Genomic DNA, 14,300 nt, shown 5'->3' on the forward strand with positions numbered 1-14,300 from the left:
TGAATTCCTTTTGATGAGCATGAGATGGATGAATTTAGAAGGCACAACTTTTTGCACCCACTTTTTACTTTCTGTTATTTAGATTAAATAAAGTAAAAATAGTATTATATGTCTGTTTTCTGAATTATCAGTGAAATAAAAAATGTCCAAAAAATAAAAGTTCTCCAAATGCCTTGAAAATTTAGTATGATTTTTTATAGAATATTTTAGAATTTCTGGCACTAAACATGCAACAGGGGGATGCACCAGTGGCCCACAAGGGTGGAGGGCACCCCCTGCCTTGTGGGTCCCACGTGGGTCCGCTCCACTTATTCCAGTAGCCATCCACTCGTCTTCCTCCAGAAAAAATCATCTCGTAGCTCAAACCCATGCCCTTGCTCATTTTGGTGCCATTTTTTATCTCCTTACTCAAAGCTCCATTCACAAAACTGCTTTAGGGGATTGTTCTTCGGTATGTGACTCCTCCAATGATCCAATTAGTTTTTGTTCTGGTGCTTTATTTAATGCAAATTTTTGCTGCTGTGGTGACCTTGCATGTTAAATTTATATGGCCCAAAGTAGTTTTAATGCATGATTTAGCCTCTAGACACTTGTGGGAGTAGTTGCTATCAATTTGTTGAGTTTGGTTCACTTTTATTTTGAGTCACTAAATTTTTTTAGAGATTTTCAAAGGAATATAATGATGAGGAGGTTCTTTAGAGGCTCCTCGAGCCGGGGTTCGAAGGAAAAAGAAAATGAAGAGAAGGAAAAGCCCAAGTACAACCTTCCTCGCACCGCGGAGGTTCGGCCGTGTGAATGGCCATGTGATGCATTCTTGGGGGCAGCCGGAATTTATGAGGATTTCTATTATTTGGCGGAGAATGCAGGCATCACCGACTTCCTCCATGACCAGTGTGATCCGTATATCCTACTCACTAATACTTTCGTGCAAAATTTTCACTTTCATGCTAGGAGATCACCACCCATGGTAGATTTTTACTTATATGATGAGTACAAGGAAATTACGCTTTATGATTTTTGTGAGGTTTGCAAATTACCTTTTGAGGCCAGCATCGAGGAACCACGTCCTAGAGATGTGGAAGATTTTATTGATAGAGTTACCGTAGGGGAAAGGAGAAAGGTGTCAGAAGCGAGAGTGTCTAGTTTATTTTTTCCTGTTCTGTGCTACTACTCATTATTTGCTGGGAGATATATAATTGGTTGTGTGCATAGTGGAGGCCTTAGTGCTTCTGATCTTACATTTTGTGCCATGTTTACTTCGTGATAGAACTTTCAGTTTAGGCGCTATGGTTGCTAGACGGTTGAGTTTAAACCGTACGAAGGGTCCTATCTTTGGAGGTATCTATGCTTCCCGCCTTGCTAGACGCTTTGAGATACCTATTAGGCATGATGAGAAAGACGAGATGCTACTACCCACTTCATACTTGGACTATAATAGTATGGTAGAACATGATTTTATTCGCTATGATAAGGAAAAGAGACTCATTTATAACCTAGTATTTAGCAAAAAGACTTGTCAGATTATTACTTTGCGTGCACCTTCTTTGTTTAATATTCATTCACGCACATACCTCATCATGCCCTCGGACATTTATGCATACTGCGAGCGGACGCGATCCCCAGTTCATGAGCCAGAGCCATCACGTGATCCATATCAGGAGCCTGTTTATCAGTGGGAGCCGCAGGAGCTCGCTAACCAGTCGAATCCCCAGGATCCTCCTTAGTACACCGGAGAGGGCTAATTTGATACATGGGCGTAGGCTAACTTAGGCCAAAAGCCTAAGCTTGTGGGAGTACATATTTCTCACCGACATTACATTCATGTTCACACACTCATCCCAGTTGTCGGTGTTCATACCTTTTCATTGTATTATCCATGCTAGTTTATTTCTTTTCCCGCTTTCTTCTTGTGTGCTTGAAAAACCTTAAGAAAAAACAAAAAAAATTAGTTGTAGCTAGTTTACTTTCCATGCTTAGTTGTATTATTAAAGAAACCCCAAAAAAGATTTCTCATTCTTCTTTTGCTTGTTGGGAGTTGTCCCGTGTAAATAGTTTTTTCATTCTTGTTTTGCCTTTCTTTAGAAAAACAAAAACTCCAAAAACATTTCAGTGTGTTTCTTTGAAATTCTTTTCTTTTCTTTCGGGGTCGAGAGGAGAAGACCACGATGACAATGTTGAGTGGCTCTCATGTGCATTATTGTTGATCTAACAAAGATCCCATATTACCTTGTCTTCTGCTTTGAATAAATGTTCGTAGATTCCAGCTGAGTCCAATGCATGTGTACTATTATTATTATCCACATCGTTTGGTCGTGCAAGTGAAAGGCAATAATGATGATATATGATGAAATGATTGAGATGAGGAAAAGCTGGTATGAACTCGACCTATCTTGTTTTTGTAAATATGATTAGTTCATCGTTCTTGATTCATCCCATTATGAATGAAACATGTTTGCAATGATAGTTAAAGATTATAGTTACTCATGCCATGCTTAATTAGCTAGGAGTTTATAATGGTTTACCTTGCGTGCCAACATGCTTTTAAAATGGTTGTGATGTAGTATGATAGGATGGTATCCTCCTTTGAATGATTCGAGTGGCTTGACTTGGCACATGTTCACGCATATAGTTGAAACAAAATCAACATAGCCGCTATGCTATTTATGTTCATGGTGATTTATCCTACTCATGCTTGCACTCAATGTTGATTAATCTCAATGCATGTTTATGACTATTGTTGCTCTCTAGTTGGTCGCTCCCCATTCTTTTTCTAGCCTTCACTTGTACTAAGCGGGAATACTGCTTGTGCATCCACCTTCATAAACCCAAAGTTGTTCCATCTGAGTCTACCATAACTACCTATATGCGGTATTTACCTGCCGTTCCAAGTAAATTTGCATGTGCCAAACTCTAAACCTTCAAATGATAATATGTTTTGTATGCTCGAATCGCTCCTGTAGCAACTAGGGCTGTCAGTATCTTCCATGCTAGGTGGGTTATTCTCACGATGAGTGGACTCCTCTTATCATTGACGAGAAAATGGTTGGTAACCGGGATGCCCAGTCCCATGCTTAAATCAAATCAAAATATAATCACAAATAAAACTCCCCCAGGACTGTTGTTAGTTGGACGCTACCCGTTGTTTCGGACCAGTCGTGGAATGTGCTTGTTGGTGGTGGGGGAATATAAACTTTACCATTCTATTTGGGAACCGCCTATAATGTATCTAGTATGGAAGATACCGAGATCTCTTGGTTGTTGTGTTGACAATGAAAGCATACCGCTCAAAATATTATTTATATCTGTTTCAAAAACTCGAGCTCTGGCACCTCTGCAAATCCCTGCTTCCCTCTAAGAAGGGCATTTCTATTTATTTTTATTGCTGAGTCATCATCCTCTTATAAAAAGCACCAGTTAGAGAGCACCACTGTCATTTGTATGCATTGTTATTAATTGATATTGAGTATGACTATGACTGGATCTATTTTGCCATGAATTACAATGTCTAGTCAGTCCTTGATCTTCAGTGGTGCTCTGCATTTATGTTTTGCTGTCTCAGAAAGGGCTAGCGAGATACCATCTTGTTATATCATATCATGATTGTTTTGAAAAAGTGTTGTCATCCGAGATTATTATTATTGCTCGCTAGTTGATTATGTCATTGATATGAGTAAATGTGAGACCTAAATGTTATTGTGAATATGGTTAGTTCATAATATTTGCTGAAAACTTGAATGCTGGCTTTACATATTTGCAACAACAAGATCAAACAGAGTTTGTAAAAGTTTTTCTTTATCACTTTTAGTTTTTCAACTGAATTGCTTGAGGACAAGCAATGGGTTAAGCTTGGGGGAGTTGATACGTCTCCATCGTATCTACTTTTCCAAACTCTTTTGCCCTTGTTTTGCACTCTAATTTGCATGATTTGAATGTAACTAACCCGGACTGACACTGTTTTCAGCAGAATTGCCATGGTGTTATTTTTGTGCAGAAATAAAAGTTCTCGGAATGACCTAAAACTTCACAAAGATTATTTTTGGAATATATAAAAAATATTGGCGAAAGAATCAACCAGAGGAGACCCACACCCTATCCGCAAGGGTGGGGGGCGCGCCCTACCCCCTAGGTGCACCGCCCTATCTTGTGGGTCCCACGAAGCTCCACCGACCTCAACTCCAACTCCATATATTCACGTTCGGGGAGAAAAAAATCAGAGAGAAGGATTCATCGCGTTTTATGATACGGAGCCGCCGCCACCTCCTGTTCTTCCTCGGGAGGGCAGATCTAGAGTCCCTTTTGGGCTCCAGAGAGGGGAAATCGTCGCCATCGTCATCATCAATCATCCTTCATCACCAATTTCATGATGCTCACCGCCGTGCGTGAGCGATCCCATCGTAGTCTTGTTGGACGGTGATGGGTGGATGAGATTTATCATGTAATCGAGTTAGTTTTGTTAGGGTTTGATCCCTAGTATCCATTCTGTTCTAAGATTGATTTTGCTATGACTTTGCTATGCTTAATGCTTGTCACTAGGGCCCGAGTGCCATGATTTTAGATCCGAACCTATTATGTTTTCATGAATATATTTGTGTTCTTGATCCCATCTTGCAAGTTATAGTCACCTACTACATGTTATGATCCGGCAACCCCGGAGTGACAATAGTCGGGACACTTCCCGGTGATGACCGTAGTTTGAGGAGTTCATGTATTCACTAAGTGCTAATGCTTTGCTCCGGTTTTCTATTAAAAGGAGGTCTTAATATCCCTTAGTTTCCATAACCCCGCTGCCACGGGAGGGTAGGACAAAAGATGTCATGCAAGTTCTTTTCCATAAGCACGTATGACTATATTTGGAATACATGCCTACATTATATTGATGGATTGGAGCTAGTTCCGTGTCACCCTATGTTATAACCGTTGCATGATGTATGTCCTCCGACATAATTATCCATCATTGATCCATTGCCTACAAGCTTTTCACATATTGATCTTTGCTACTTTACTTTTCCATTGCCACTGTTACGGTTGCTACAAAACTGCTATTGTTACTTTTGCCACTGTTACCGTTACTTCCATACTACTTTGCTACTAAATATTTTGTTGCAGATATTAAGTCTTTCACGTGTGGTTGAATTGACAACTCAACTGCTAATACTTGAGAATATTCTTTTGCTCCCCTTGTGCAGAATCAATAAATTTGGGTTGAATACTCTACCCTCGCAAACTATTGTGATCCCCTATACTTGTGGGTTATCAGCGGTCCACCCACATATCAAATTATCAAAGTAGCGAACGTGAATCAAACCAACATGATGAAAGTGACTAGATGAAATTCCCGTGTGCCCTCAAGAACGCTTTGCTTATTTTACAAGACCGTTTTGGCTTGTCCTTTGCTACAAATAGGATTGGACTACCTTGCTGCACTTTATTTACCGTTACTTGCTCGTTACAAATTATCTTGCTATCAAACTACTCGTTACCGACAATTTCAGTGCTTGTAGAAATTACCTTGCTGAAAACCACTTGTCATTTTCTTCCGCTCCTCGTTGGGTTCGACACTCTTACTTATCGAAAGGACTGCGATTTATCCCCTATACTTGTGGGTCATCAGTCACCAGCTCGAGACCCCCTACCCAATATCCGCCAGATCCAGCCTTAACACCCACGACAGTTCGAGATGTCTGCGACATCACGACAAATTTTTCCCCGGCCGTGTTATGCCTAGTCAAAATCAATTATCTAGTGCACATGTCGAGATCTTAGCTCAAACTTTGGGCTATGATAGATTATTTTCTGTCAGTAGCTTGGGAAGGAGTGGAAGACTTGTTATTTTCTGGAATGATGTAATAAAGTTAAAAGTTATAGGCTACTCAAGATACCACATTAGTACTAGTATTTCTGAGCTCACTCACTTGGGAAGGAGTGGGAGCCTTGGAGGTTGACCTGCATACATGGAGAGACGTAGGTTATGGAACGAAATAAGACTTGGGATGCTTTGTGCTTAATCGCCAGGGCTTCCACCATGTCGTGGGTAGTAATGGGTGATTACAATGAAGTGCTCACTCGGGCAGAACATGATGGGTTGAACCCTAGATGCCAAGGACATATGGATGGGTACTCTTGATATTTGTGGCTTAAGTGATCTCGGATACAAAGGTAGAATGTGGACCTTTGAGAAAAAGTTACTGGAGGAACATTCACTAGAGTTCATCTTGATCGTGTGGTTGTAGATTCAGCATGGAGTTTGGTGTTCCCTCTGGCCGAAGTACAAAATGAAACTACAGCATGTTCTGACAGAGAACCAAAAGTGCTGAAATTAACAGATGTTGATGAGGTAAACAGGAACCCCAAGAGCTTCAAATATGAGGTAATGTGGGAATGGCACCCCGACCTACATGCTTTTGTTGAATTAAACTGGAATTGTAAACCAAAGGGATCATCGACAGAAGATGTGAGGGATAAACTGAAGGATCTTAGTGATAACTTATACAACTGGGATAGGCACATGTTTGGGAGCGTCAAGCGGCCGGGAGATTAGACAATTAACAAGTGTAACGCCCCAAGACCGGAGCTTTCAGATGCCTTCCATGTTTCCGAGTGTTGTCGGGTGTTTCGTTTTGGTTCGTTGCATCCTGTGCATTGCATCATGTCATCATGCCATCATATCTTTATTTTATTTTTCAACTCAACTAAGTAAACCGTATGGATCTTCGATCCGTTTAAATTGAGGGAACTCACATGGTGGTTTCTCTTTAAACATACCCTCCCGATATTTAGGGAGATATTATAAAATATTCCTTTATTTTGGAATTACCTTTAACACACTAGCATATAATCACATGTCTTTTCTACGTCAAGTTTAGCCCCAAACTTTGCCCATAATTTCTTTCATCATTTTCTGGAGCTCTACCAAAAACCTCAACATTTTTGGACACTTCTATAACCAAGCCCTAGTTCAAACCCATTTGAATTAAATTCAAATGTGTTTGAATGACATCTTTCAATCATGTCTCCCCTATTTTTTGTGGACCATGCACATTTTTACGAGCCCGTGAAAATTATCCCCGTGCCCAAACTATTTCTCTAACCTTTATTTTCTTCCCTTTTTCTTTCTCTTTATTTTCTGTTTTGAAAAGGGTGAGAAGAGGAGTGAGAAGAGGGAGCCAGGCCGGCCATTTACCTCTAAGCCCATCAGCCAGCCCACTTGGGCCTCCCCACTCTAGCCGGTCAGGCCCAACCCGCACCGGACCTAACCCTAGCAGCCTTAGCCCTCTCCCCCGCGCACATCTCCCACTCCCTCGCATCTTCCCTCGCGCCGCCAGAGTCCTCTCGCCCGAACCCCATCTCCTCGATCCCCATCTCTCCTCCTCCCCGTTCGTCTTCCTCACCGGGAGCCCGAGCTCCGCCGGAAGCCGCACGCCCGCTGGAGCAGAGTCTTCGTCAGCCACTGCCTCGTTCCCCTTCAAGCTCGAGCCGAGCCGTTCATCTCCTGCCGCAGGAGCTCTTCACCGCCCCATGCCCTCAAGTGCCCCGCCGGCCTGCGACGCCACCGCCAACCTCCACCAGGAGCCCGCGACCCTTACGCCTCCTCCCGCACCCATTCCCGGTGCCGCGAGACCGCTACTTCGCCTTCCACTCGTAAGTCCGCCCGCCACCGGTGTCGTTGCCGACCGCCGCCAAGCGCCATCCCATTCCTCTGCCTTCCTGCTTCGTCCGTCGTGCCTCCATGCTGCAGCGCCACCGTCCTCGACCTCCCCGTGTTCCCGGCCTCCTCGCGTCCCCTGGTTGCCTCTCTCTGCAGCGAACAGCTGTAGCTCAGCGCCTCGGCACCCCTGCACCCCAAGTCCGTCGCTACCTCACTGGAGAACGTCGTCCTCGCCAGAATCCTCTTCGTCAGCCAATGCCTCCGCTTCGCCTGACCCGGGCCCCTGATTCATCTCAAACAGCAGCAGTAGCTCGCCAGCTTGTCCCCGTGGGCTCGAATTCAGTCAAACGCCATGGTCAAGACCACCTCCGTGAGGAATGCAAGATGCATCCTCCGTGCACCCCCGCTTGTGGCTATTAACGTCAAGACCGTCTAGGTTTTTCGCCAAGCACCACCCTCGTCAAGTACTACTACAAACCCGGAGATTTCGGATGCATCAAGTCCCCGAGGAGACCCATTTTTCATCAAGTTCGACTACCCGTATCATCAAGTACCACTACGGCCGAAGATCTCGGAAACGCCAAGCACCCTTCGAGATGACGAGACCGACAAGTTCAAATGACCCCAAGTACCTCTCCGAAAACGAGACGTATACCGCTATCATCGCAAGAATCGAGACCGACAAGTCCGAAGAAGCAAGTACCACTCCGAACCATGTACGACGACCGTCGCCGAAGACCCGTGTAACGCAAACGTCAAGTTCAACTACAGTCGCGTGAACCGCTACTTCCCACGACGACCCCGTGAACAACTACTTCCCCTTCGACACGTGTACCCCTACCACCGAACTCAATCCGTTTCGATAATGCACGCTTTGAAGGTATAACCCCGAGACGACGTCCATGAACGAATGCTTGCGATGTATGAGATGCTCGTGCTTGCACTGTGCTCGATTTGTCGGTGCACGTTGCCCTCTTTTACCTTGTCACCGTCATGTGGGAACCCGGTAACGGGGAGCACCCCACCTTCCATCTTTTGCACGCTCCCGCCACACTTTCTTTTGCACCGACGTCTCAATCGAGTCACCGGAACCAGAACGCTGCCGTGGCACCGTTTTCGTTATCGTTGCCGTGGCACCCTTTTTGTTCCGCCATGACGACCAAATGCTTCTTAATGCTCTTGTCAAACTTTTAATAAAAAATTGCATAAACTTGCTCATGTCATTCGCATCATGATAACAACTTTTAAAATGGTTAAAAATTGTTGTTTGCATTAAATTACTAATGCATATGGGGTTTTACCGAAATTGTTGCTTGTTGTTTCGGCCCCATTTAAACTTGCCTAAATGTTTAGTTTACTTATGCTTCACCTCTTGCCATGTTAATCAACATTTTAATTTTGTTGGGTACTTAAACGAGATCGAACTAAATAACTTCTTGTGGTGTTTCGTCAATATGCAACTCGTTGCATATTGATCTCCACTTAATTTGTAGAATTGCTTGTGCACTTTGCCATGCCATGCCTCATTAAACCGGACATGCATCATACTTGATTGCGCATCGTGCCATGATTATGTGATGGTTGTTTTACTATGTTGTTTGCTTTCTTTCCGGTGTTGCTTCTTCGGGTTAGTTCCGATAACGTCGTGTTTGTGAGGATCCGTTTGACTACGCCCGTTTGTCTTCTTCATGGACTCGTTCTTCTTCCTTGCGGGATCTCAGGCAAGATGATCATACCCTCGAAATCACTTCTATCTTTGCTTGCTAGTTGCTCGCTCTTTTGCTATGCCTATGCTACGATACCTACCACTTGCTTATCATGCCTCCCATGTTGTTAAACCAAGCCTCTAACCCACCTTGTCCTAGCAAACCGTTGTTTGGCTATGTTACCGCTTTGCTCAGCCCCTCTTATAGCATTGTTAGTTGCAGGTGAAGATTGAAGTTTGTTCCCTGTTGGAACATGGAGATGTTGTTCCTTGTTGGAACATGTTTACTTGTTGGGATATCACAATATATCTTATTTAATTAATGCATCTATATACTTGGTAAAGGGTGGAAGGCTCGGCCTTATGCCTGGTGTTTTGTTCCACTCTTGCCGCCCTAGTTTCCGTCATATCGGTGTTATGTTCCCGGATTTTGCGTTCCTTACGCGGTTGGGTAATAATGGGAACCACTTGACAGTTCGCCTTGAATAAAACTCCTCCAGCAATGCCCAACATTGGTTTTACCATTCGCCACCTAGCCTCTTTTTCCCTTGGGTTTCGCGGATTCAAGGGTCATCTTTATTTTAACCCCCCTGGGCCAGTGCCCTCTGAGTGTTGGTCCGACCGAGAAGACTGCGAGGCCACCTCGGGGCAACTCGAGGTTTGGTTTTACTCGTAGGATGTCTCATCTGAGTGTGCCCTCAGAACGAGATATGTGCAGCTCCTATCGGGATTTGTTGGCACATTCGGGCGGTGTTGCTGGATTTGTTTTAACTTGTCGAAGTTGTCTTGTAGAACCGGGATACCAAGTCCGATCGGAATGTCTCGGGAGAAGGTTTATCCTTCGTTGACCGTGAGAGCTTGTCATGGGCTAAGTTGGGACACCCCTACAGGGATTTAAACTTTCGAAAGCCATGCCCGCGGTTATGGGCAGATGGGAATTTGTTAATGTCCGGTTGTAGAAAACCTGAAGTTGACCTTAATTAAAATACATCAACCGCGTGTGTTACCGTGATGGTCTCTTCTCGGCGGGGTCCGGGAAGTGAACACGGTGTTAGAGTTATGCTTGACGTAGGTTGTTCTAGGATCACTTCTTGATCATAGTTTCTCAATCGTGCTTTGCCTTCTCTTCTCGCTCTCATTTGCGTATGTTAGCCACCATATATGCTAGTCGCTTGCTGCAGCTCCACCTCATACCTTTTACCTTACCCATAAGCTTAAATAGTCTTGATCGCAAGGGTGTGAGATTGCTGAGTCCCCGTGACTCACAGATACTTCCAAAACTAGCTTGCAGGTGCCGATGAGTCCGTGCAGATGACGCAACCAAGCTCAAGGAGGAGCTCGTTGAAGATCTTGCCCTTTGTGTTGTTTCGTTCTAATTGATCAGTAGTGGAGCCCAGTTGGGGTCGATCGGGGATCTGTGTAGCATTTGGGGTAGTCTTTTTTTATTTTGGTTCCGTAGTCGGACCTTGAGTGTATTTGGTTGATATAATGTTTTTTATGTATTTGTGTGAATTGGCGATTGTAAGCCAACTACGTATCTCTTTCCCTTATGTATTACATGGGTTGTGTGAAGATTACCTCACTTGCGACATTGCTTTCAATGCGGTTATGCCTCTAAGTCGTGCTTCGACACGTGGGAGATATAGCCGCATCGAGGGCGTTACAACAAGGCAGCTGGAGGTGTTGAAAAGTGTGCCAAGACGGATCGGCCCGAGTCAATTTAGAACTCAAAGTTACTGATAGGTTGGTCAAACTGTACCATAGGGAAGAGATCCTCTGCCGTCAGTGAGCTAGGGTGGACTGGCTTACTTATGGAAACAAAAACACACAGTACTTCCAGCAGCGTGCATCCATGTGGAGGAGGAAGAACCGGATTAAGGCTTTGGCCAGGCTAGACGGTCAGCTAACTGAGTGTCGTCGAGCTAGAGACGATGACAACAAAGTTCTATAAGAACCTGTACACATTAGAGGGTTGTGCTAACATGTAAGAAGTTTTGGACGCGCTCCCTTCAAAGATCACAACTGACATGCGCACCCTACTTGATGCGTTTTACATGGAGAAAGAGGTGAAACCAACACTTTACCAAATGATCCCTACTAAAGCGCCGGGCCTCGACGGCTTCCCCTCGCATTTTTTCAGAAACATTTCAGGGTGTGAAGAAGAGGTTACCAAGGCGGTGCTCAAGATTGTTGAAGGGGGGAGAGAGTGCAGAGGGTATTAGCCAAACTTACCATGTCTTAATTCCGAAGGTAAAAAATCTGTCTCTACTCTCATAGTTTCGTCCAATCAGTTTGTGTAATGTGCTCTACAAAATAGCTGTGAAAGTTATCGCTAACCGACTGAAGATGGTACTTCTTGAGATTATTTTAGCAGAGTAGTCTGCTTTTGTTCCAGGGTGCCTTATTACAAATAATATAATTGTGGCATACGAATGTTTGCATTTTATGTAGCACAATAAGGTAGTCAAGCACCGTCATTGTGCTCTCATATTGGACATGATGAAAGCACATGATAGGCTAGAGTGGGAGTACCTGAGTCCTGGGAGCAATTATGATGAAGTTGGGATTCTCGCGAAGATGGGTGGGTATTGTTATGAACCTAGTCACCTCGGCCTGATATTCAGTTTTGTTCGGTGGGAAAAAGTTTGAGGATTTTAAACCTAGTAGAGTAATCCGGTTGGGAGATCCTATCTCCATGTTCTTGTTGGCAGCGGAGGGCCTTTCAGGCCTATTGAAAAAATTAGGTCAGTTATCTCAACTGGGTGGGATACAAGTGGCGCCTTCAGCCCCACCTTTTAATCACTTATTATTCGCAGATGATAGCCTACTATTCTTCAAAGCAACTGGTGGAGGGGTGACTGGGGTATCAAACCTTTTGGAGAAATATTGTAAGGCTTCGGGTCAGAAAATTGACTCATCCAAGTCGTCTAACTTTTTTTAGCAAAGGTTGTCCCACTACTATTAAGGATGAGATAAAAGGAATCCTAAATGCACCAAATGAGACTTTGAATGACAAGTACCTGGGCATGCCATCAGATATATGTACTTCAAAGTTTGGTGCATTCAAGTATTCGAAAGATAGGTTGTGGAGTGAAAGGATGGTTAGAAAAATGTTTGTCCTATGTAGGCAAAGAGGTTTTGGTGAAGTTAGTAGAACAAGTAGTCAGAGTGTTCTCCATGTCTTGTTTTAAGCTACCAAGGGGACTTTGTGAGCATTTAAACAAACTTATAAAACAGTTTTGTAGCGTAGCAAGGAAGGAAAACAAAAGGCAACTTAGGTTTCTTAGAAATCTATGACTCGGCCTAAATTCATGGTTGGCTTAGGGTTTCATGACTTTGAACTTTTTAACTTAGCTCTCTTGGCAAGGCAATCTTGGAGGCTACTATAGTAGCATGAATCATTGTGTGCGAGCTTGTTGAAGGTCGTTTATTTCCCTTGAAACACAATTCTTGATGCTGAACTAGGCAACCGGCCATCTCAGATTTGGCGTGCGAGCTTGTAGAAGGAAGAGATGTACTTAAACAGTGGCTGATTATGAGAATGGGCGACAGCTCGATAACAAAAATCTGGATGGACAACTGGATTCCAAGGGATGCCACGATGAGGCTGACAGCATGCTTGTCGGCTAACCCGCCATCGATGGCAAATGAATTTATTGATACTCATAATGTATCATGGAATAGAGGGGTTTTAGATCAGACATTTGTGGCGACGGACACGACAGCTATTCTGAGTATATCTATTTGCACTCGGCAGATAGATGACAATTGGGCCTGGAACTTCAAAAGGAATGGATTGTTCACAATAAGATCAGCATATCGCATGTTGGTAGATACAAAGAGGTGACATGAAGAATGGCTAGAAGGTAACGCGAGCTCCTATGATTATGAATCTGAAGCAAAGGCATGGTCATCTTTGTGGTATGTCCAAGTTCTTAGAAAAATACATAATTTTTTATGGAGACTGGCCAAGCACTCAATCCCTACCGAGGATATCCGGCATGATAGACGATGACAAGTGACAGCTGTGTGGAATGCAAGACTCATGGCGCCATTCGCTTATGCGTATGGACGCTAGTAGATGAAGATGTAGCAAATTTTATACAAGCATCTACAAAGCCAAGGGCCAAAGTGTGTTTATTTCAAGCAATAGATCATCTACCACATGACAGTTCGGTCAAGATGGCAGTCACCATGTGGGCCATTTGGTCGGCCCGGTGAAAGGCAATCCACGAGGGTGTACTGCAAAGTCCACATGCTACTCATTCTTTCGTTAACAGCTTCATCGCTGAACTAGCAACTATCCAAAATCCAGCAGGAGACACGCCAGATACATCATCTCATGTTGCTCGACCCAGTGGCTCGCAGGGGTGGAAATAGATGTGGAAAAAAATCCAAGTTAGTGGTGGGCTCTCAAGGAACAACAGAAGGGGAGCAGCTTGCAATGGTATGCAGAGATCACACAGGACTATCTTTAGGCTCTTCGACAATGGTTTTCAGTGACATTATTGACCCGCCGACGTTGGAAGCGCTCGCATGCCGCGAGGCTCTCGCCCTAAGCACTTGACCTATCTTTGCACCAAGTGGCTATAGCATGTGATTGCAAAACAGTAGTAGAAGAGATCGAGCCTAGATCAGAAGGGAGATACGGCGCTATCATCAAAGGAGATCACAGTTCATGCTCGGGAATTTACTAGGTGTGATTTTGTTTTTAAGGACGTCAGATGAATGTTGACGTACACAATTTAGTTAATTTGTCTACTTCCTTAGATGTTGATCGCCATTTGTAGTAGGGTATGTACCCCCATGACCTTTTTGTTATCCGAGTAAACCGAACTACTAGCTAATAAAGTGTGGTTTACCGCTAACAAAAGGAATATATCAGGACTATGGACGTAATTATTAGCCTGCATTGTCAGGGATTACTGCTGTTGTTGACGCGCTATAAAG

Source organism: Triticum dicoccoides, chromosome 2A, assembly GCF_002162155.2.
Source record: "Triticum dicoccoides isolate Atlit2015 ecotype Zavitan chromosome 2A, WEW_v2.0, whole genome shotgun sequence".
NCBI lineage: Eukaryota > Viridiplantae > Streptophyta > Magnoliopsida > Poales > Poaceae > Triticum > Triticum dicoccoides.